The sequence below is a fragment of the Palaemon carinicauda genome, chromosome 35 (assembly GCF_036898095.1).
Source record: "Palaemon carinicauda isolate YSFRI2023 chromosome 35, ASM3689809v2, whole genome shotgun sequence".
In the NCBI taxonomy this organism is placed as follows: Eukaryota; Metazoa; Arthropoda; class Malacostraca; order Decapoda; family Palaemonidae; genus Palaemon; species Palaemon carinicauda.
This window is the reverse complement of record NC_090759.1, coordinates 19,681,596-19,707,100: the sequence shown is the minus strand read 5'-3', so window position 1 is coordinate 19,707,100 and position 25,505 is coordinate 19,681,596. Positions and strand designations below refer to the sequence as shown.

At 44.9% G+C, this 25,505-nt stretch overlaps 1 protein-coding gene across 8 annotated transcripts in view; it reads left to right on the top strand.

Moving 5' to 3' along the window:
• The window catches only part of LOC137627652 (uncharacterized), an 830,137-nt gene that overhangs the window by 762,986 nt on the left and 41,646 nt on the right, over nucleotides 1–25,505 (top strand). The window lies entirely within an intron of this gene.

Below are 25,505 nucleotides of genomic sequence, written 5' to 3'. Positions count from 1 at the left end.
AGGATATCGCATAATATCAGGGGACATATTCTTGACACACCACATAGCAATCTGCACCCCGCATGGCGTTTACGCTTCGAGGGGAAAAAGTGGCAAAATAAAAGAGGAGCCGTTGTAAAATTCTCCTTCCTCCGTTACTGTTTGAGTACTCAGATGGCGCCATACTCGTCGGCCATCTTTATTCCTTGTAGCGCTAAGCCGGTACTTATAGATACAGTAATATTGAGAGGGATCCTGCTAAGGCCTTTCATAGAAAGGAGGGCGGGTCCATCAGGACGACATGGCTATCTCACCCGAAAATAGATTTTTTGTTTTCCTCAAAATCCGTTTTTTGGGCTCAGGCCATGTCGTCCTGATGGAAGTTTACCAGAGCATTAATGTATCCGGAGATTTCCCAGTTGTGCCTTACACTTCAAGACAATTTTTCCTTGGTCCTTTAGACCTAAGAGACCTATGACATTACCATTATATGTCATTTCTTCTTATCATATTCTATGTTAGTGCTTCCTGCCCCCTACAGGGAAGAGTTGAACTAGACGGGAAAAAGTCTCGAAGTTGCATATTTCATATAACCCACCTAGCATTCAAAAAAGGACACGCAGGTCTCACTGTATGTCATTAGCCAAAGTTTGTATTTATAATATGAACCTAGGTTCATGTCAACCACCATAGCATCTGAGGTATAGCAATCCAGTTGTATACCGCACAGACAAGTTTGTATCTGGTATTGAAACAAGTTACTTCTAGCTAGAAAGGTTTGTATACACGTAGGAACAAAGTTACTACCTTTGCTCGATAAAATTATGCAAAATAAAAGGATTGAAATGAATGCTCACACATAACTTTATTAAAATGTTTAGGGCGAAATAAGATGCACAAAACAATTAATCATTTATTGTCAAGCAATAAATAAAATTCAGCATACATTTATAATAACGTAAAAAATGCAAGTGAAATAAAGTTCAGTAACATAGACAAGACAAAATAAATCAGGAATGCTTGTTTTACCTGAAAACAAAAACTTTGCCACATCACATGATAATTTTTGTAATTTTTAATGTCTTTCTGAGACATACATTTCATAATATAAAAATGCAAGTGAAATTGAATTTACAAACATAGACAAAACAGAATAAATCAGAAATACTTGTTTTACTTGAAAAAAAAATTCTTTGCCACTCGATTGAAAATTTAATAAATTTTCTATTGTCTTTCTGAGAAGTCTGTCTATTTACACTTGTGTAAAAAACACATGGCACTTAGTGTTCAGTCTATGTTTCATCACCTTTGTATACTGGAACAGTCCATAATGTCACCATGATGACATTCCACTTACCATGTTGCACTATAAAGTGCTAACATGTACACCCTTTAGAATTACAGTCCCATATAATTCACTGTTCCTCGCAGCACTAAGCGACATGTTTTACCACACTACCTGCCGCTACCACGAAACGTTTTAGTTCTTGCACTTGCTTCGCATAGTGTTTGAAAAATACCCTGGATGACTTCCATCCAGTAAACGAGCAAAGGCTCTCGAAATCCATAAGCTGGAAAAAATTTAACGAAGAAGCAATCTTCCTAGGATCATGACCTGCGGGTGTACTGTCATGATCCACTCTGCGAATAAAGTAGATGATCTTCGCCCTTAGTTGTTTCAGGGATAAGTTTGAGTCTGATGTTTATCCTTTAAAGAGCTGTCCTCCACTGAAGTCTGAAGTTCTGTGAAGATAGACCTTTAGACTCTCCACTGGACACAGCGAGACATCTTCCTTCAGAGGGCAGATTCTCCAGGGACCCCACCTCTTAGTGGGTAGCTCATTCTTGGCGAGAAACGTTGGGTCGGGAAAGAGATTTAGCTCTCCCGTTTCAGCAAACTGGATATGGCCTTCCTCCCTAGACAAGGCCACTATCTCACTAACTCTAGCTCCTGAGACTAGAATATAACTTTGAGTCAAATCTTTCAAAGAGCAAGCATCGTTGTCCAAACTTGTAGCAAAATGTAGTACCTTATCCAAAGACCATTAGATGGGCCTTGGAGGTGCTGCAGGCCTGAGTCTGGCACAGGCCTTAGGGATTTTGTTAAAAATTTCGTTAGACAAGTCTACCTGGAAAGCATAAAGCAAAGGTCTTGTCAAGGCAGATTTACACGTTGTTATCGTGTTGGCTGCTAAACCTTGTTCTTGAAGGTGAATAAAGAAAGACAAACAGAAATCCATCAAGATTTCCTTTGGATTCCTTGCCTTGACAAAGGCCACCCATTTCTTCCAAGATGACTCGTATTGCCTTTTGGTAGATTTTGACTTATATTCCTCTAAGAAGTCTATACTTTCTTTCGAGATCCCGAACCTTTTCTTTACTGCTAGGGAGAGAAAATCATGAGATGAAGGTCTCGGGTTTTCTGTAACGAAGCGAACTTGTTGAGACAGATCTGGGTCCTTCTTGGGAACACAAAACTGCCCTCCTTGGAATTTGATGGCCTTTGCCCTCTTTATCACCCGTTTGCTCAAGAGCTCTCGGGTATATTCTTCCAGAACGGGGATGGAGTGTTGGAAGAACTGAGGAAATGATGGTGGAGCTGTCTTGCAGCTCCAACCTAGTACGTTCTTGATTATGCTGTGGGCCCAGGGATCGAAGGTCCAACGATCCCGGAAGAGTCAGTCTTCCTCTTACCGGAAGCATCTCATTGCCTCTGGTTTCCGGAGGGCTTGCCTCCTCGACCGCTTGCTCCCCTATCCCCTCTTCCTCTCAAGGGACGTCTAGAGGAATCTCTACCTGACCCCCTACCTTTAGGGCGAAAGCTAGTGGTCTGCCTCTCATAGGCGGGAGTAAAGGCTGGTGACTGAGTCACCACCTGCTGGGGTACCAACTGGTAGGTGGGTTGGGGCTGTGCCACCATCTGTGGCGCTGCGGTCACGGGAAGTTTTTGTTGTCTAGCAGGGTGAGTTGGCACTCTTGGCCTCTTTTGTCCTCCTCTTTGATTGGGGACCCTCATCCGGAGAAGACTTCCTCTTAGCCGACATGCCCCACTTCTGGAGAAGATTTCTGTTCTCCGTGGCGGCCTTGTCGACTATCTCCTTGACTAAATTGTTTGCAAATAGGTCTTTTCCCCAGATATTGGAAAATATCTGGAAGATATTAACTTCCTGGGCTCGTGTTTAACCGCAGCCAAAGCAAAAACGAACTCTCTACAAGCCCTTCTTGCCCTAACGAAGCTGTAGAAATCTTTCGTTAGGGTTGCCAAATGTGCCTTGGCCATGACCATGAACATGTCTGGGGCTCTTTGTTCACTAGCCATTGCCTCCATGGACACCTGGAGGGACAGAGAGGTAGCAAGCCTCTCCTTTGAATCTTGTTCCCTGCGTAGGAGAAACTCAGACAACTTGGGAAGGTTTTTGTTGAACTGACGTCCAGCGATATCAGCCTCCAACTTCCCGACTGAGTTGAATATTCTTCCAGTCTTTGTCATCCGATGGCAAGGCTAGGGAAAGGGGCCTACACTCTTCCAGTGTAGGGCAAGGTTTCCCCACTTCCACTGCCTTAACCAGTGCCCTGAATGATTTTTCCACTAAGGGGAAAATCATAGTTGTTGGAGCAAGAAAAGAGGGATGCTTCTTGCTCAGGCCCGCCACCTTGGAATTGGTGAAGCCCTTGTCCTTCAAGCTGCTGGCTAGCAAATCCTGAACCTTCAAATGGTCAAGCATTATGACCTCCTTAGGCTCTGTCTCCTCCTTGGATACCGGTTCCGTCCTTAGACAAACGAAGCAGTCTGGATAGGACTCAAAGCTGGGCCAGAACTCGATGTCCTCAATAGGGACAGCTCCCAGCTTTTCTGAAATAAAGATCTTATTATTAGTTATCGGCATATACTTGGCATGCTTCCATGGGTTAACCTCGGAGCACGAGGGAAGATCCTTAACGTTGAGTCTCCGTTGAGACCCACGGGACACTGCAATCCGAAGAATCTCCATCCTGAATGCAGCTTCCCTTAGTTCGCTCTTCTTCTCGAACATTTCCATCATCGCTTTGATGGCAGACAGGGTGTCGTCCGACCTCTCAAGTTGAGGAGCGGAGGACGTAGAGTGTACAGGTTCTGGGGCAGGAACCAACGAAACAGTAGACTTCCTCCTCTTCCGTCTCTGGAGCCAACGTTGACACCTCTTCTCGACCTTCCGCCAGAAGGTCCTTTTTGGTGTCCTCTGACACTTCTGACATCCTCTCATCATCTAGATGGATTTCCTTCATCACATCCGTGTCAACGGATATCTGGACACAAGTGATCTCAGGGTGAGGCTGAGGAATAACAGCATCCGCAGATGCTTTGGGGAAAAGAAGGGCTCTCATACGCTCACTAAGGAGCTAAGGCCCCGTGGCATACTTTGGGAAGCCATGAACCCATTTGCGCAGCTTGTCCCGAACTGTATCCCTGACTCCGTTGTCTTGGGATTTTCAAAAGCCTCATACATCAGGTCTTTACATACTGTACATACCTGTGGGCCCCAGTATTTGAGAGGTCCCTTGGCGATGGAACAGCGGGAGTGTGTCCTACACCCCAGATGGTCATAGGAGTTCCTGCGGTAAACACTGCAGAAAACGCTATTGCACTTCACAAGGTCCTCCTGTAAAGAGGGGAAAATAAATGAGTATAATGTAGTCTATCTCACTAGATTAATAAATATTATAATAATAATTTCCATTTTATTTTATTGCATATAGCTTTGGATAGGTAAGCTAGAAATGAAATAGGAACGACACATACGTGTGTTTCCCGCCCCGCCAATTGCTGTGACCTCCCTCAATATTAATTCTAGGATTATCCTTTATAAGAGGCCCGATGGAAGATTCTAGCCTATAAGGATAGAGTAGTGTAAACAACACCCAATTCCAAAAGAGTTAATAATGAGGGTCAAAATAACTGATCAACTATCAGTGTGAAGAAAAGGGAATTCCTTTCCCAATCTTATAAGGTCTTAACAATAGACTGTGCCTGGACACAGAGTATGTTGGAAAAATTTTATTACTGTATAATTATATAACATAGTTTTCTGTCTGCAGTATGCTCTATACTACAGATGTACTGGCTACTGTATATTCATATGCAATAGTTGCTGCCGGGATGCGGCCGGCAATGCTAGTACCTCAGACTTAATTCAACTGGCACAAAATTTATTATATTTATGGCCGGCAGCCAGTCGGCTTGCCAACGACCCACCGGACTGCCAGACGCCGGCGGGTCATCGACTGTCGGCACACTATCCCAGCCATCATTCAATGTGACAGGGTAGTGGCCAGAGTACCCGAATCAGCCGGCAAGAGCCGGCAGAGTCAGATGTGACAGTGAATTAACGGCTGTCAGAGCACAAGCCTAGCCTGCATCTTGCCGGCAAGGTTAGTGGCTGGCAGTTGCCAGATAGGTTAGTAGCTGGCAGCACTAGCCAATAGAGAGAGAGAGAGCAAGGAGTGAAGGGCAATGTAAGGGTGGCGGCACTAGCCACTGTATCACTTTCTTCCTCCTGAGTGAGGATTCTAATGGAAGGGGCGAATATACAGTATAATAATCAAGCTTCCACCCATCCACCTCTATGCTGGTATCTGTCGGTCATTGGAAGTGGATGGCAGCCCAAGGGAGGACTGAAGAACACTCTAAAGCAAATGGGTCTCCTGCCGGCAGCTAAACCTGCCGATACAGCTATCCCGGACTTTATGTCTAATAGGGAAGCTATACGACTAGGCTATACAGGCAGAAGCCCAAGCCGGCCCTACAACCTGCCGGCAATCTGCGAGATTGTAGGACAACGGCCAAGGAGGCCATCACTAAAGGACAGAATGGGAAGGGGAAAGGGTCCTGTATAAGGTGTGAGAGGAGCTGGTGGCATGCAGTCCCTACCACACCTAAAGGAAACTCTGTTCCAGTATCGGCGCCATCCTACGCATATGGAGAATACATTCCCCAGCCTAGGGTCGGCCAATACAGTAAGGGGGGCGGCATCTTCTAGCCGCCACCTTTAATTATAGAGAAACAGAGTCCCCATGCCGGCACCATCCTAGGCAGAAAAATAATCACTATTCTTCAGCCTAGGGTCTGCGAGCACAGGACTATTCGACTAAACCACAAGGAGAAGGGGATCACATGACCCCTTCAAGTGCAGTCTAGGGAGGCAAGGCCTCCTATGCCAACCAACAAGATCCAACAGGGGCGTACATTCACCCTATCGATCAGCTGCCGGCACACGACAAGTACTCTGAGGTTCTGACCCAAACCCAAAGCTCACCAACAATAGCTTGGTAAAGGGGCAGAAAAACCCTAGCCTAACCTTGCCAGAATCACAATTCGAGGCAAGACCAACTAGGATTGTAGCTAGAGGGAAGGAGGGATTACCCTATACATAAGGGTAACCGGGGAGATTGTATGAAAGTATACTAAAGCCACTAGGCTACTAGCCTAGCAACAGTGAGATCGACTACCTGACTCATAGAAGCTCTCTCGTATACTGTCTTGGAAGAGGAAGTTTTTTGTGCAATTCATATATCTTACATGTAAAAATTGCCTATTATCTTTATTTAAATTTGATAGCACCAGGAATACCTATTATATCATGCAAGAGAGTAAACTAAATCGCCTAGGCTAGGAAGCCTAGCGTAAACAAGATCGGCTATCTAATGTGCCGAAACTAATGAGAATACTATCAGCATAATATAATGAATTCCTAGCAATGAAGACTACATAGCTAAATATTTTTATTTAAGCTATTATACCGGGAAAGTCGTTCTGGCTAACTAAATAACTCATGCGTTATGAACGACAGCGCCGAAGGCGCCTCCGGTCAAGGCAATAGCTCTGCCAAAAAAAAAAAAATAGTTTAATTCGAATTAATTCTTACTTTATGGCCAGAGCTAAATTTATACAATTTAAGAATTAAATACTCAACTTTCCAGAGGCAGAAGAAGCTGGAGATTGCATGATAAATCCTATAACGAGAGAGCACTGGGAAAACCACGGAGCTGAAGCACTACAGAGAAAGGAATAAAGATGGCCGACGATTATGGCGCCATCTGAGTACTCAAACAGTAACGGAGGAAGGAGAATTTTACAACGGCTCCTCTTTTATTTCGCCACTTTTTCCCCTCAAAGCGTAAACGCTATGCGGGGTGCAGATTGCTATGTGGCGTGTCAAGAATACGTCCACTGATATTATGGGATATCCTAAAAGGAAACTTTAAGGATATTCGCGCCAAGAGTTAGAATTCTCTGGGAATATCACTGTAGTCAAATATAACCTAGGAAGCTACTTAAAGGAACCTTCCGTCGGGACGACATGCCCCGAGGCCAAAAAAATATGTTATCACTGTGACTGAAGTAATTAAAAGACTTGGCATCAACCACTGAACTTTGTTAAACACATCACAAAAGGATTCTGAAAAAAAAAAGTGTGACTATCAAGATGATTACATATACAGCATATTTACTTAAATATTTAATACTGGCAGAATTCAAGTTAGTACTGTATTACAAATGTTACTGTATTAGAGATGAAAGGCATAACAATTAGATGTGATATTTTATCCTAATATCACAGACTAAAATATAGTAGTAGCGACCCCAGAGAAATCATAGTATACATAATGATTATATATAAATCAACAAAATATAGCAAGATGCTATGTACTGTAAGTGTACTTAGAACTGATATACTAATAAAGGCTTACTGTTTATCACCCTGACAATTCTGTTCATGTGTAATTGAGGATGGTACTGTAAGAGGGTTTGGAAACTTCCTGCACAAATACAAACCCTTCGCTTTTTTAGGGGTATTACTTTCGGCGAAGCTGAAATATGAGCTATGATAATTTTCGTAAGGGATAACTACCCAACCGCTAGTTAGCGGGTTGGGGTGGGGGTAATGCAGCTACCCTACTCACTCACACACCTGGGCTGAGCAACCACTTTTTTCTTTCTGGCTCAGTAGAGGACAGTCATACTGCTGCTCTCTCAAAAAGAATTGCCATTTTTTTTTAACAGTTAGATCTGTTTTTCTTGTTCATTTTATTTAGACGAAACCATCTCATATGTTTTTATATATACAGTATGTAACGTTTATTACAGTTGCTGTTTGTGTGACAGCATATTATGGCAGTTTCCACCGCAAGGGAGCTACTTCCTTAATATGCCACTCTCCCTCTTACGTAGTTGGCAGTCGGATACTCGGCGGGGGTACACCTTTCCCATTTGCGGGTTAGGTGGCACTTTCTTGGGTTTCTTCAGTTCTCAAGTTAAATTTAATAACTGCTCGTAAATTAAATTTTCAGCTCTTGATTCTGCTCTCATAATTTCCGGCGATGGGCCAAAGGCCTTTCTTGGCGGGCGGAGAGTGTTTAGCCTTACCTTGTCTGCTCACTCTCGGGAATTCCCTTCTAACCGAGGGTTGAGTTCCTCCCCCCACCTCCCCCGTTTATTCACGAATTCGGATTCATCATAACTTTTATTTTTCCTCAGATAGCTATGCCATTCTTTGTACTGCTAAAGCAGCAGACATGGAAAGCAGTTCAGTTCGTTCCTGTGATTTTTGGCGCTCTGGCACTCAATGCCAGCCTTCAACTTGAAAAAGGCTTGTTGAAGGGAAGTAGAGCACGTTGCTAAGAGGTTCGCCTCCAGGGGTTAGAAAACTTAACCTTCCGAGGGAAAGTTAACCTCCCTGGGTGTTGGGCTGTTCGCCCTTCTGAGGGAAAGCTTCCCTTCATCAGCCTTTTAGCATCCTTCCCTCCTCAGTGAGAATTGCTGTCAGCTCGACGAAGATCAGGAGCTACTATCTTGTTGCCAAAGACTGTGCTTCTCCACCTGGGTTGGGGAAAAGTGGAGTGCAAGACAAGGTCCTTCTTTGGGAGGACTCCTCTCTCATCCTCGATAGAGATTGTTCAGTGACCAACAGATGTCGTTAGGCTATGCTTTTTCCCATAGGGCTGGGAGAAAGCTAGTCTTAGGTAATGTCCTCCTAAGGGAGAACATTTCTCTCGTTTATGAGAAAAAAGTTTGCGGTCAACTTTGTGTCAGAGTAGGCTCCCTCTCCAGAGGATCCTGCTAGATGTTCCCCTTCGGGAATTCGTCGGGAGGAGGAGTTTTTGACCCCTCTTCTCCCTTGGCTTTCTCCTCCCCCTGCGGTAGGAGATGCCCTTTTTAACCTTTGGGTTGTTGCAAATGCTGCAGCCTGTTGGTCTGACTTCGGTCTCGTGCCGAATACGTTGATTCTCCTCCAGGGGTGGTAGGAGAGCAAAGTCCTAGGTATGTTCCTCCTCCGGTGGAACATCTCTCATTTGTGAGAGAATTGCATGTGGTCAGTGGTCACTTTACGCTTCTTCCCCAAGGGTGGGGTTAGGGCTTTGTCCTAAGTCAGGAACAACCTCCCCTCCGAGAGAGGAAGCTCTCGAGCTTAAGTAGCCTCACCCCCAGGTGGTTTCTGCAGTTGCTCCCCTTCGGAGGTTTAACGGGTGGAGGAGTTCTTGACCCCTTCATCCAGGAGATGCTCCTCCCCCAGCGGTAGGAGACGTTTTTAGGTTCAAGTTGCTTGTCTCTTCAGAGTCTTATGACGGTCACACATTGGGCTTGTGTGACCTCGGGCCTTCAGCTCTCGTTACATGGAGCCTTCAGGCTCTCGCAATCCAGGATCTTTGGGTCCTCATCTCGTTAGGCCCTCTGGCTTACGGGACAATAAGCCTCCGGGCTCTGGGTACGTTGAATCTTTGGGTTCTCGCAATGTGGTACCTCCCGCTCCTCGTTACGTTGAGCCTTTGGGCTCTTGTGACTCCGAGCCTTCAGGCTCAGGTTACATGGAGCCTTCCGGCTCTCAAAATCCAGGACCTAAAGGTTCCAGTTGCTTGAGCTCTCAGGGTTCTCGCAACCCCAGTTATGTTGAAGGGGCTCTCGTTTCCGCCGTTATTCTAAGTTTGTTAATTCACATAAGAGAATCTTCAGATTTTTGTCACAAGCACATGACACCTTGCCTGAGGGATTCCATCTCCCTTCAGGTAACGATGACGTAGTTCTTTCAGGTTCTCATCATCCTTTTCATCGCATGAACCCTAAATCCTGTAGGTTCACACAACATGATGCTTGAGGAATTCCATCTCCCTCCAGGTATTGACGACGTGGTTCCTTCCAGTTCTCGTCATTCTCCTTATCGCGTGAACCCTGTGGTCTCACGCGACGTAATTCCTGAGAATTTCCATATCCCATCAGATTTCGGTGACATAGTTCCTTCGGGAGTCTCCTGTCTCCTGTTGTGTGGAGCCTTCGGACTCTCACAACCCCGCTCAGGCTCTCTTAACTAGTAGGACACTGAACCTTACGACTCTCATCGTTGGCTCTCATAACCCTCGTGGGCCTTCAGATCCATGTCGCGCGGACCCTCTGGGTTTGCGTGACAAGGTTCTGTCAATTTTCAAGTTCCCATCACATAGAACCTCTAGGTTGTCATTGCGCCAAATCTCACGGTTCACACAATCTAGAGTTTACTCTGAAAGCTTTATGGTTGAAACCCCCCCCCTCCCCCGGGTTTAGTCATCCAATCTATGTTCTTGCCTTTTTCAGATAAACCACGTCAATCTTGCTACCGCCTGGAAGGAAGTATTGTACAATTCCTTCGGGCAGTTTTTGTCTGTTCTAGACGGTAGTTTTTTTCTTGTTTGCGAGAAAGCATTTGATGGCAGCCCCATATGAGAAAGCAGTCGACTGCAACCCCATGCAAACCTGCCAAATGTAAGGTTTTTGTTGAGCAAATACTCACATACGTGGCTACACCCATTTTTGTAAACTCTCGTTCCTGAGAAGTTTATAGAACTTCGACAGGCATTAATTAAAACGCCACCAAAGCCAGTAAGATCTTCTGGGGCGCTTGTGCTCTCTCCAAGACAAAACCTTAAGGTCATTGCCACAAACAGGGTTTCTACTGAGTGTTTGAGTAAGCTGCATGCCGTCTTTGTGCTCCTGGGCACAACGAATTCTCATTTTAAACAATAGGCTTCTGAGATATTTTATTCATTTTGCCCCTACAGGGTTATTGTCTCAAAGCCTTTAGTCTCAAGGGAGCAGTGTTAACTTACGTTTACAAACGATAGCAACACACGTTGTTGTCATCTTCTTATTATGTTTACAAATGTTACAAACCCCTCCCACAAGGAGGTCAGACAACATTTTCTGAGGAATGATCACTACAATAACTGTACGTTTTGTTTGTGTACATATGCGCTCACATCCTTAAAAATAGTACAGCTTGTTGACGATCAAAAATTCCTTGGGCAATAATGTTGTAATTTGTCGCACATACATTATTCCCTCAACTAGGCTCCAAGTCATTTTCAAACGTTTACTCGGAAGTAAAGATTACGCATGCGTTAATGCAGATAGGTAGGTACATATATGTATGTGCAAGCAATATTTTTGCCTACAAGGGCTAAGACCATCTGACAATTTGAATTCTGTTCCAATGACAATCAGAACTTTTCTAATAAGTTGTAATGGCTATATCCCTTGTGTTAAACCAGGTTATACATTACCTTCCTGTAACCAGACATACTGCATATGTGATCTACCTTCATAGGCACTTCCTTCCTTTCTTTCCGATCGAAGGTCTTAGCTTTTTTTTTTTTTTAATACCTGGACTGAATACTTGTCATAAGCGCTCTATTGAATAATGCCTTTCGTCTTTTACAAGAAAGAGGAAATCTATTGTTATGAACGTTTTCAATGTTCTCCAACCATATTCCGGACACGACTATAATTTGGGCTACACCCGTATGTTCGTCCTACTTCCTGTTCTGTGTTATACATCTCAATCTTATCCTTTGGGAGTAGTCAGGAGCGTTATGTTTAGTAGTTACTGACCGGTCTCTTCTCCAAAAAGCGACACTCTAAGGCGATTCGCTGTTGTGACATAAACAGTACTGGCTACCTGGTTCAACGATTTGTATCATTTTTACTTGGCCAACCCCCACTAGATTGGTGGCAATTGGATAGTAGAATCGTGTAATCAGTCGCGCGTCTTGACATCAACTCGAGATGTTTCTTGCTATGCAATCGCTCCACTCATTGGGACAACCGAGGAGCATTGACTTTCACGTGAGAGCCAAGGCCACTTGTACCACTCTAGAAAACTTGCTAGCACTTACGAGGAGGGGAACAGTCACAATCCCAGGGTATTGTTGAACACCCTGCAGGGTAATTGGTTGACCGGGTAGGTAGTCCAATGCCCTTCCCATTTTTCAATGATCGGAAGGGGAAATTCTTTCCTCATGGGTCCAAGAGTGCCTCAAGTCCAAGTGGAATCAAGTAAGCAATTCCCTGGACACCTTGGTTCAACTAAGGTCAGAAGAACTGACGGACCTCAGTTGGCGGGTGGCAGACGAGAACCCCTGCATAGAGGTCAATCTTCTCATCCCCCCTTTGGAACTGATGCTCTTTTCGGATGCATCAGAAGAAAGGGGGGTCTCATATGCCACACCAATCCATCCCCATCCTTTGGTCCGAATCAGAAAGGTACCATCATGTAGATCTCTTAGAGAACCATCTAACAGTAGAAATACTCAAATGGACAAGAGACAGTTAGGTGTCCTTATCTGCTCATATCAGACAGGAATGTGCTTGCAGACAATCTAAGCAGAGCGACTCAGACAGTGGTCTCCCGGACTGTGGACCTTCGCAATGGCCCTGAACTTGAGGCTCCCGCTCTACTGCTCCCCAGTCCCAGACCCCGAGGCTTTCGGGGAAGATGCATTCCAACAATGATGGGACAGCATAGATGTGTTCGCATTTCCCCCTCTCTATCTGATAAGAAAGTCCTCAACCAAGTCAGGATAAGCAAGAACTTATTAAGGACTCCAATAGCTCCCCTATGGCATTGCGCAGAATAGTTCCCGGTCCTTCTGCAGCTCCCGACGGAGCTTCCGAGGGAATTTCCTCCACGACACTATCTACTCAACCAACCTCATGAAAAATATCTTCCACAAAGCTGTATCCTTGCTTAGACTTCATGCCTAGAAACTGTCCTATACAATAACGGAGTTCCTGGTATACCTTCGGGAAAATGTGCTTCTCTTGGTTTTGGCAGTCAAAGGCTAACTCTCAGCTTTACGTCTCGCCTTTAAACTGAAAGGAATAGATATTTCCTCGTCCTTGGAACTTTCTCTACTCATACGAAGTTATGAGACTATTTGTCCCCAGTCAGAACTTAGACCTCCTCCTTAGAACGTGGTTCGTATCCTTCAGTCTCTGAAGGGTCCTCCTTACGAACCATTGCGCCAGGCAACAGATCTCCATCTTACATAGAAGGCAGTGTTCCTACTCACTTGGCTTCGGCCAAAAGAATTGGTAAGCTGCATGATCTATCTTCTACGTCATCCACTCAAGATGTGGAGAAGTAGTACTGGGCTTTGTCCCCGAGTTCATTGCTAAGACTCAAAATCCGGGTGTGCTGGACCCTAGGTTCGGCTCATTCCAGATAAGTAGTCTTCGTTCTGAAACTGAATATCCAGACCAACTCGTACTTTGCCCAGTTAGAAGTCTGAGGTGTTACCTTAAAAGAACGGCAGTAGATCGCCACTGTGTGCTAGCACTATTTGTCAGCACGGGGAAGGTCAAGAGGAGAGTCACAAGAAATAACTTTTCCTCTTGGATTCGGAAGGTAATCGAGTTTGCTCTCAATCCAGACCCTTCTTACAAACGACCCAGAGTTCTTGACGTCAGGGGCATTGCAACGTCCCTGGCGTTCAACAAAAACTATTTTGTGGCGTAGGTACTGCAAGCAGGCGTGTGGAAACGTCAAATGACCTTCACTGCTGTTACGATCTTACAATCGTCACAGGTTCTTTTAATAATTAAAATAAATGCTTCCAACAACCACTGTGACGGGCCAAGAGTAGGTTGTGAGTCAAAGGCAAGACGAATGCAACCGAGTAACTTTATTACAAACACATTGAGTATATAAACACACTAGGTCCCGGTAAGAAGGTTAGAAAATACAAACATTCTATTTCTTGTCAAACCGGCAACCGGTTCTGTTAACAGTTAACAATGAAGTTGGCAGACAGGTTAATACAAGTTGCTGTCAGTGCGAGGGGAGAGCAAAGATACAAAGAATAATAGTGGGCGTTGCAGAGTGCAAGTCAGTCGGTATGTGATGCTTTGCTGGGGGCTTGTAAGTCCTGCGGCATGGAGTAAATTTTCCCACGACGTGACGTATGGGCTGGAGATCGTCAGAGGAGGTTGCAGAAGGAAAAAATTTGGCAGGGACGACCAACGGGTCGCCATACACCATTTCAGGGGCCGAGAAGTCCAGAGCGTCTTTAGGAATGGTCCTTAGTCCCAGCAGGACTCAAGGAAGCTTAGTAAACCAGTTGGAGTCCTTGCAGCGGGACATCAAAGCTGCTTTGAGGGTGTGATGAAAACGTTCAACCATTCCATTGGCAGCGGTATTGTAGGCAGTTGTTCGATGTAGGGTGATACCCAGTAGATTCGCTAATGATATCCACAATTGAGAGGTGAAAGTGGTATCCCTGTCAGAAGTACAGTGGAACCTCTACACACGAACGTATCTACATCCGAATTTTCCAACATCTGAAGTAAAATTCGAGCAAATTTTTTTACTCTACACCCGAATTTTATTTCGACACACGAAGTAAGCAATTTTTGTCGTACCGGTTGTATGGTTGTATCCGAATTTTTCGACACGCGAAGTACAATTCGAACACGTTCCGACTCTACACCCGAATGTTTTTTTCGACACCCGAAGTAAACAATACTCGTACGCGTAGTCGGTGCTCATAGCGCCTGAAGTTTTTTTTTATTTCCGCCAATAGAAGGCAGCACATCGACCTCGGAGGGACGCTCAATTAGCGCGGCTTGGGTCAGTCCTCTGTTCTCGTCGGCTTCTTGCGGTTGTGCTCTGTGCGTTCTGATATTAACTCTGTTTTAATCGTGATTTTTCATGTGCATCCTTTAACGGTAATTTACGTAAAGTGTGGGTCCTAAAAGGCTTAGTTTTGCCAGTGGTAGTGGTAGTGGTGAGAAAAGGAAGAAGGAAATGCTTTCTATAGAAATTAAGCAGGAAATTATTGAAAAACATGAGCGTATCATCCGCGTGAGTGAACTTGCTAAACAGTATGGCCGTAATATGTCGACGATCTCGACAATCCTTAAACAGAAGGAAGCTATTAAAGCAGTGAAACCTTCTAAGGGGATCACTATAATTTCCAAACGCCGTACCCCTATCATAGAAGAGATGGAACGACTTCTACTAGTGTGGATTAAGGATAGAGAGATCGTTGGCGACACCATCACCGAGACCGTTATCTGCGAGAAGGCGCACGCCATCTTTACGGACTTGAAGGAGGAGAGCTCTGGGGGTGATGCTGGGGAGAGTTCAACCGAGCCTTCCTCAGATGATTTCAAGGCATCTCGTGGCTGGTTCGAGAAATTTAAGAAACGGTCCGGGATTCATTCAGTTGTTCGCCACGGAGAGGCTGCTAGTGCGGACACAAAGGCTGCAGCTGACTTTGTCAAGAACTTTGAAAAGATCGTGAAGGAAGAAGGCTACATAGAGCAGCAGGTGTTTAATTGTGATGAAACCGGGCTGTTTTGGAAGAAGATGCCGAGTCGAACCTACATCACTGCCGAAGAGAAGAAATTGCCTGGGCATAAGCCAATGAAGGATCGGTTGACTCTTGCCCTATGTGCCAACGCTAGTGGGGACTTTAAAGTCAAGCCCTTACTTGTTTACCATTCAGAGAACCCTAGGGCCTTTAAAGCACACAACGTCGATAAGGATCAGCTTCATGTTTTCAGGCGATCCAACTCGAAGGCCTGGGTCACTAGGCAATTCTTTGTGCAATGGGTAAACCAAGTTTTCGGCCCTTCTGTGAAGAAGTATCTTCATGAACAGAAATTGCCTTTAAAGTGCCTGCTATGCCTTGACAATGCACCCGCTCACCCCCCCGGACTTGAAGATGATATCTTCGATGAATTCAAGTTCATAAAGGTGCTGTATCTTCCACCGAATACCACCTCTATCCTCCAGCCCATGGACCAGCAAGACATCTCTAATTTTAAGAAGCTGTACACCAAGCACTTATTTAAGCAGTGCTTTAATGTCACGCAAAGCACCAACTTAACTTTGCGTGAATTTTGGAGGGGCCACTTCAACATCGTGCACTGCTTGAAGATCATAGATCAGGCTTGGGTGGGATTAACTTGACGGACCCTGAATTCCGCTTGGAAGAAGCTTTGGCCTGATGCTGTTGCTCCCCGAGATTTCGAGGGTTTTGACCCCGAACCTGATCCCGTGGTCGGTGCAGCGGAAGCCGTAGAGGAAATAGTCTCCCTTGGCAAGTCCATGGGTCTGGAGGTCAACGCAGATGACGTTACGGAACTAGTCGCCGAATATCACGACGAACTGACGACGGATGAGCTCAAGGAACTCCATGCTATGTCGGAGCACATGAGTGATGACGAGGAAGAGAGCGAGGAGGTAGAACATGTGTTAGGTTCAGCGCAAATAAAAGAGGTGTTAGGAAAATATCAAGACGTGGTTGACTTCATCGACTAATACCATCCAAAGAAATTGCAGGTTTGTCGTGTAGTTTCTCAATTCAATGATGTTTGCCTAACTCACTTTCGAAACATTCTGAAAAGCCATACCAAGCAATTATCTATCGATGCTTTCTTTAAAAAAACTGCGAAGCGAACTCGCGATGAAGAGGATGTAAGTGAACCGAAGAAAACGGCAAAGAGTGAAGCGGAAGAAAGTGAAACACAGAAAACGGAAAAGAGTGAAGCAAAAGAAATTCAGTCAATGTTAAATGTAAGTGATAGTGATTAAAATTACGTAATCATCAAAAAGAAAAAAAGAAAATGTAAAAAAAAAATATAAAATATAAAAATAAAAAAAAAATAAGCTAAGTTATGTTAAAGTTCACTTAGTGTAAGTTAGAATAAGTTACGGTAGTGTTACGTTTATCGTAGTTAACCTCTCTACCTCCTCGCCGTCCGTCCGTCTCCTCTCTCCTCTCTGCGTAGCGAAGACGAACAACACCTGCGCTGGAGTTTCTAAGGTAGTGACGCTAAAAACCCGTTTCTTATTTATCATTTTTTGCTAATTCTTCTTAATTACATGTCTATTCTTCTTATTTACATGTCTATTATCTAATTTAGTGTTCATTATTCTCATGGGAAAATTATGTGTAGTAGTTTATTAAGAAGTTATCATAGGTTTTTGGGCTCAACCACGGATTAATCCTATTTCAATGTATTCTTATGGGAAAATTCGTTTCGACATCCGAACAATTTCTACATCCGAAGTTGGTTCTGGAACGGATTAAATTCGTATGTAGAGGTTCCACTGTAATATGCTCATGGATACCAAATCTTGCTATCCATCCTGAAAGTAAGGCAGATGTACCTGAGGCAGACGTTGCAGTTTCCATGGAAATGGCTTTAGGCCAACAAGTGGAGCGGTCAATGACGGTAAACAGGTAACGATCCCCTTGTGATGTGGGTAGGGGGCCTACAACGTCGACGTGAATGTGGGCGAAACGACGCTGAGGTTAAGGAAAGGCGTGTGTTGATGTACTTTGGAAGTTTGGCAAGAAATACAGGGGCGAACCCAATCCTTAGCATTCCTAGTAATGCCGTGCCAAATGAAATTTGCTCTAGAACGGCGCAAGGGATGTGAAAGGCCATGAATGAAATCAAGCGCCTGTCGCCGCATGGGAGCAGGAATCCACGGTTGCGATCTACCAGTACTGATGTCGCAGAGGAGGGTGGTGTTGGAGTAATATCTTCCCAAGGGAGGGATGTACAGGATGTCCTACATGCTTGATACGGTGGATCCTGTCGTTGGGCTTCAGCCAAGGCGTTGTAATCCAATCCCAGTTAAACCCGTTGAGATACTACTGCTAGAGAGTTATAGGGTCTTTTGACTGGCCAGACAATACTACATTGGATCCTTCTCTCTGGTTACGGTTCATTTTCCCTTTTGCCTACATACACCCTCTGAATAGTCTGGCATATTCTTTACATATTCTCTTCTGTACTCATACACCTGACAACACTAAGATTACCAAACAATTCTTCTTCGCCCAAGGGGTTACTGCACTGTAATTGTTCAGTGGCTACTTTCCTCTTGGTAAGGGTAGAAGGGACTCTTTAGCTATGGTAAGCAGCTCTTCTAGGAGAAGGAGACTCCAAAATCAAACCATTGTACTCTAGTCTTGGGTAGTGCCATAGCCTCTGTACCATGGTCTTCCACTGCCTTGGGTTAGAGTTCTCTTGCTTGAGGGTACACTCGGGCACACTATTCTATCTTATTTCTCTTCCTCTTGTTTTGTTAAAATGTTTATAGTTTTTAAAGCAGATATTTATTTCAATGTTGTTACTCTACTTGAAATTTTTATTTTTCCTTGTTTCCTTTCCTCACTGGGCTATTTTCCCTGTTGGAACCCCTGGGCTTATAGCATTGTGCTTTTCCAACTAAGGTTGTAGCTTAGCAATTAATAATAATAATAATAATAATAATAATAATAATAATAATAAAAACGGCAGCCAACGTGTTTCTTGACAGGGCACCGGCAACGGGATTCATTTTCCCAGGAACGTGTTGAAGGGTGCAATTGTATTCAGCCACGGCAGAGAGATTTGGGCGTTGACGGGCGGACCAGGCGTCAGACTGCCTAGTGGAGGCGTGCACCATAGGCATGTGGTCTGTGCAAATGATGAAAGGCGTACCTTCTAAGAAAAGACGAAAGTGACGGACAGCCAAGTGCACCACCAGCAATGCGCGATCGAAGATAGAAAAACCCAATTCTGACTTGGACAGTTTTCTGCTGAAGAAGGCCAATGGGTGGGGCCAGCCGTTGACCACCTGTTCGAGTACTGCACCAATAGCGACGTCTCTGGCATCGGTGGAGAGGAGAGGGGCATGTGGGACGGGAAAAGTGAGAGCAGCACCGGTTGATATATAGATCATACTTTGCGTTACAAAGGCTGCTTCTTGAAGAGGACCCCACTTCAGGTCTTTTGGCTTGCCCTAGAGAGATGCATAGAGGGGAGCAAGAGTGACGGCAATGGCTGGCAGAAAACGGTGATAATACTGTAGTTGATTATGCTCAAGAATTCCTGCAGTGCTTTGACAGTTGAGGGCGTGGGGAAGTTCTGAAGAGCTGCTTCCTTCTCAGGGAGGGGATGGACTCCTTCAGGACTGATGCGGTGCCCTAAAAATGACACTTCGTTGGTGCCAAAGGTACGCTTGTTGTACCGGATTAGTGACGGAGGTGTTCCTCTTTTGAGGAAGAGAACACAAGTATGTCATCCATGTAACATAAACAGAAGGAGAGGTCCCCTAAGATGACATCCATGAGATGTTGAAAAGTGGCCCCAGCATTACAAAGGCCAAAACAGGAGTAATTGAAGGTGCATGTACCGAAGATAGTGGTGATGGCAGTCTTGGGGATGTCTTCTAGGTTCATAGGCAGCTGATAATACCCCTTCAGGAGGTCGAGCGTGGAGAAACCTTCGCTTTGTGCAGGTAGGAGGTCACGTCAGCAATGTTTGGGAAGTTAGTGATCTGGTTCTGTTTGCATGTTCAGGCCCCTTTAATCCCCACACGGACGGAAGGAGCCATCTTTCTTCGGCAAACGTCTGTTTGGCGTCTGCCAATCGATCCAGTGCCAGACGTTTGAATTTGGCGAAGAATGGGGGTCCCGTCGTCTTGATATGGTGATAAATACCGATTTTGGCAGGATCCTTGGACGTTTGACGAAGTTCTGGACGGAAAACTTCCGGGTACAACGTGAGGGGGTGGGCGTAGGCATCCGTGGGTGCGCTGATGTGGAGAGCGAGGTAGGAGGGGGTGGGTTGAAGAGGTGTCGACAAGTACGAGTCTGCGTTGACCAATCGTTGGTGGGCAACATCGACCATTAGGTGGAAGTGAGAGAGAAAATCCGCACCAAGGATTGGCAATGTGACATCAGCAACGAGAAACTTCTAATTAAATTTGCAGTTTCCAAACAATAAAGGGAGGTTCTCGTAACCGTAGGTGGGTGTCGCAGATCCGTTGGCAGCTACCAGGCGGATGTGGGCAGACTTAGACAGACTACGTCGTGTCCTGAAGAGTTTCTTTGCCAAAAGTGAACGACAATACCTGCGTCTACCAAAAATCGCACGTCTGTTCCTGCATCATGTAAAAAAAAAAAGATTAGAAACACGGGAGGTCACCGCCACGAGCGAGCGCCTACTTGCACGATTTTTGGTCACTGACAATCTTTGGCACATTTCTTCGCGGCAGCCCCGAATCTGGAGTGGTAGTAGCAAAACTGCGGCCGATGGACGGCAGTAAGTGGCTGTAGAAGTCGTTGTTTGGGGCGCGAGCGAGTGGTGGGTGATGGGTGGCTTTGTCGCCGCTCCAGCACGTCACGGGGTAGGCGTGTATATCTTACGGCATTCACGTCAGCTTCGGTTGACGTTGAATAGGTGTCCTCTTCGTCAGGAGTGGAGGCGTTGATGGAGGTCTTGAAGATCTGAAGTGGCTGTCCATAAGGGCGTCGACTGGCTGTCCATAAGGGTGTCGACTTTGGTCATCAAGTCCTTTATGGGTAAACTATCGACATCAGGTATGGCAGCGTGTACAGATTCAGGTAAACGGCGTAGCCAAAGGGCACAAAGTAGGTTCACCTCACGAGGAGAGCCGTTTGCGGCAGGTTGCAGGCGAGCGATACTGGTCATTTCCCTGAGGGTGAACGAAGCCCTGTGGTCCCCCAACGGTTGTTGAGAGGTGAAAAAGCTTTGCTATATGAGCGGCTGGCAACAGTAAGTACTGCTGCAGAAGGTATGTTTTGAGGGTGTCATATGCTATTGGGGAGTCTCCTTGTTCACAAAGCCAGTCGGAGATTTCCGGGAAGGTGTCCTCGGGTATCGCCGCGAGAACCCAATCTGCTTTAGTGGTTGAGCGAGTCATGCCTTTGATGCGGAACTGGACTTCTGCGCACTGAAACCAAGCAGTTTGAATGGGCCAGCGCCAACTTCCGTGGAGTCCGCCATAGTAACAGTGAAGGGGGGGGGGAAATCGGGAGGAGCGAGTCAACCTCCGTGGTCACCAATGTTAAGGTCCAAGAGTAGGTTGTGTGAGTCAAAGGTGAGATGAATGCAACTGAGTAACTTTATTACAGACACATCGAGTATATATGTACATACCCAGTAAGAAGGTCACAAAATACAAACATGCTATTTCTTATCAAACCGCTTCTGTTAACAGTTAACAATGAAGTAGGTAGACAGGTTAATACAAGTTGCTGTCAATGTGAAGGGAGAGCGAAGATACAAAGGATGATACAGTAATACCTTGAGATACGACCGTCCCAACATACAAGAAAATTGAGATACGAGGAGAGTTCTGAGCAAATTTCTATCCTGAGATACGAGGAAAAATTTGAGGTATGAGGTACAGTAGTTCCCTATGCGGCTGCCAGGTGGCCGCATGTGCGAGAGGCTGTTCATGACGACAGCATCGCTCGGTCTTTCCGGTCGGATCTCCGTCGCGTAAGGTTATCTCCGAGCACTGGCCGTATTGTTTTGTTTTTTACGTGTTTTTTTTGCATGAATCGGTGCATAATTAATTAAATAAACAATGGGTCCAAAGTAAGCAAGTGCAACCAAGGGTAGTTTAAAGAAAAAGTGCATGATGACAATAGAGATGAAGCATGAAATAATCGCAAAAACATGAGAGTGGCGTAAGAGTGACTGAGCTGGACTAACCATGCTTTTCAAGCTGCGTAGTGATATTCACGACGAGATGGAGAGGCTTCTTTTAATCTGGATGAAGCAGGAACAGTTGGCGGGAGATAGCGTGACTAAGACGATCATATGTGAGAAGGCCAGTAGAATCGATGATGACTTGAAAGGGAAGCAAGCAGCCAAGGAAGGGAAGACTTTGACACCAGCGGAAACCTTCAAAGCCAGTCGTGGCTGGCTGGATAATTTTAAGAAAAGGACTGGGATACACTCGGTGGTGAGGCATGGGGAAGCAGCAAGTTCCAACGCGAAAGCCGCGGCAGACTTTGTCACAACCTTTGCCTCGGTTATCGCCCGACATGGCTTCATCCCTCAACAAGTCTTCAATTGCAATGAAATTGGCCATTTTTTAGAAGAAGAAAATGCCCAGGAGGACTTTCATCACGGCAGGGGAGAAGAGACTACCGGGCCATAAACCCATGAAGGACCGGTTAACTCTAGCCTTGTGTGCCAGTGCCAGCGGTGACTGTAAGGTCAAGCCATTCCTGGTGTACCACTCTGCAAAACCACGTGCTTTCAAGAGCCAAAGGATCTTGAAAGAAAAACTGCAAGTGATGTGGCGCGCTAATGCTAAGGCTTAGGTTACCCGGCATTTCTTCACAGAATGGGTTAATCTGTGCTTTGGTCCAGCAGTCAAAAAATATTTGGCGGTGAAAAACCTACCATTGAAATGTCTCCTGGTCCCGACAATGCCCCTGGTCACCCTCCTGGTCTCAAAGAGGACATTCTTGATGAATTCAGGTTCATCCAGGTCCTTTATTTCCCGCCCAACTCCGATCTACTCCTCCAGCCCATGGACCAACAAGTTATTTCTAACTTCAAGAAACTGTACACGAAGCATTTATTCAAGAAATGCTTCGATGTCACAGACAACACCAATCTCACCCTTCGGGAATTTTGGAAGGAACATTTCAACAACGTACTTTGATTGAAAATTATTGATGATACATGGCAGGGTGTCACAAGACAAACTCTTAATTTAGCGTGGAAGAAATTGTGGCCAGCTTCCGTCGCTGAGAGGGACTTTGAAGGGTTTGATACGACAGACCCTGATGACCCCAAACCTGTTGTGATGGATGAAATCATGTCTCCTAGAAAGTCCGTGGGGCTGGAGGTAGACGAGGAAGACGTGAATGACCTTGTCAAGGAGCATCAGGAAGAGCTCACGACACAGGAATTGATAGAGCTCCAGGAGATGCAACATTTGGAGGTGTTGTAGGAGCTCAGTAGCAAGGAGGAGGTGAAAGACGAGGGGCCGCCTTTCTATGGCAGAAATCAAAGACATGTTAGCGAAGTGGCAGGAGTTTTCTAATATTATGGAAAAGAGGCACCCGGACAAGTTGGCGAGTGGTCGTGCGATAGCCTAATGTGACGACACTTGCGTGAGTCATTTTCGCAACATTTTGAAGGGAAGACAAAAGCAAACATCCCTAGATAGGTTCCTTTTAAAAAGGCCGTCAAAAAGTGCAGGTTAAAGAGAGGCTAAAAGAGCCAAGCCGGAAGAAGAAAAGTAAAAAAAATGAAAATTAAAACAAAATGTAGAATTAAGTTTAGTGTATCGTAAAATTAACATTTTATTTCTAAGTGTGTACAGTAAGCTAATTTCATTTAAGTTAGATTTATAGTTGAGTTTCATCTAAGTTGAATTTAAAGTTAAAGTTATGTTACGCAGTGGTACGAAAGTGTTGCCGTCAAGTCTTTCTCCTCCCCGTCCTCTCTCCCTCCTCCTCCTCCACACACTGCCGTTAGCCGCTACCATCTGTCTTGAAAGTAAGAACTATACTGCATAATAATGTTACATTTCATAACCAGTTCATAGCTATTTGTTATTTTGTTAGTGTAGGATGTTGACTACAACAATTAAAAACATGTTTTTCCTCTGTAATATACTGTTTTTTTGGTCATTAATTTGTTTTTAGTTATTTTAGATGGGAAAAATTCATCTGAGATACGAGCAAATTGAAATACGAGCTCGGTCCCGGAACGGATTGAACTTGTATCTCAAGGTATTACTGTATATACAAAAAAAGAGAAATGTCGTTACTATGTACGATCGTGTGACACAGGTGGTACACCACCATTGAAATATGGTAAATAAATATAAAAAGAAACACAAAAAACACAACACGTTTATTCACAAACTTATATAAAGAAAATCAATGTTACTAATTTGTTTACTTTATCTAATTTACAAATCAAATCAATCCAACATCAATAGAAAAGGGGAACAGTCAGGAAGGTAAAAATACTGGTACGGAGACTTCAGGCTTGAGAACGTTGTAGAAGGTCAGCTGAAGTTTAGATGAAACTGGCACGATGACCGGATTCAAAGACGTCACAGAAAGGGTGGCATCAAAATGGGACATCAGAGGTCTTCTTCCAAGAATTCGATGATACTGTTGAACTAAGGCAGGCTGCAGGCAGCGTTGGCTACTTCTCGTCTCAAGTAGGTAGGACTGGCTGCTTCAATGTGTATCTTCTTCTCGGCCATAACAGGATTTTGGAGATAGGCTTTTGCTGTTTGAGGGGAAGGTTAGAATCTTGATCTATCAGACTTCTGGTCTTCTCTGTTTCTTATCTCGTTAGGACTTGGATCTTATCTGCTTTGAACATAGTTCCTCTCTTGTTTTATGTCCTGTCCTATCTCTCTTGGACAATCTCTTCTTGAAGTTTATATACCCATGTATGGGCGGAGTCAATTACAGTATGCAGCGGTCATTTCCATGGAAGGCGTTCTTTTTAACAATTCTTTGTCTCTTGGCTTCCTCAAAAACGCCCACTTCGATCACTCCATGGAAGCTTCTAGAAGAAATTTCTGATGCAATCTGGACCACGTGACAAGTCATAACAAAAGGCCAGCACATGCTCTTCCATGATGACATATATTATAAACAAGGATTTCCCTCAGGCTCGGTTTCTCAAAATATGCGGACTCCATTAATTAAGACGACATCTTGGTCAAAATAGGACAGTCCCCTTATCGCGGCAGGCGCTCTCGATGAGGCTCGATTTACTTTCAAAATGCTGACGACAGTGAAGTGATGACAGATTTGACCAAACAATATGGTAGTCGGATCTCGTCTCGCCTCGCTGCTCACACTTTCAGAATAGATATTTATGTGTTTTATAACATCCTTTTAAAAGAATTGTATCAACCCATGACAACCGCCCATTACCTGCAAGATGTAACCCACAGGAACATGGAGATGTTTTCCTTTGGTTCTGTGGTGGCTGCACTTCAAGCTCCTTGATGGATAAGTAGCAGAGGATCAAGGTTACCTGGGTTAGTCTGGGGTATAATGGGTAAGAATGACTGGCTCCTTTCACCTTCTTCCCCTCTGGAGAATCAGCTCCGCAGTATTCAGCACAGCTGACTTCACCTCTCTGCTGATAAGATCCACTTCCCTTGTGTATCTTAAGTATAGAATTAATACTTGTTGTGCCCCCAATACCCTTACAAGAGAGGGTATTGGGTAAAGTCCAAGGACTCTCCTATCTTTACGACTTAGGTTCCTACGCTAAAGACCAGCTGCATTGCTAGCATCACAAACACACAGATTCTGCATACACTATTTTCAGCACTCCATTTTAGTGATGGTAGGGTTCCTACTACACTCGACCATACACCGAGAAATAGAAAACCAAGTCAAACCAAGGCCAGTTGGTGAGAACTTCCTCC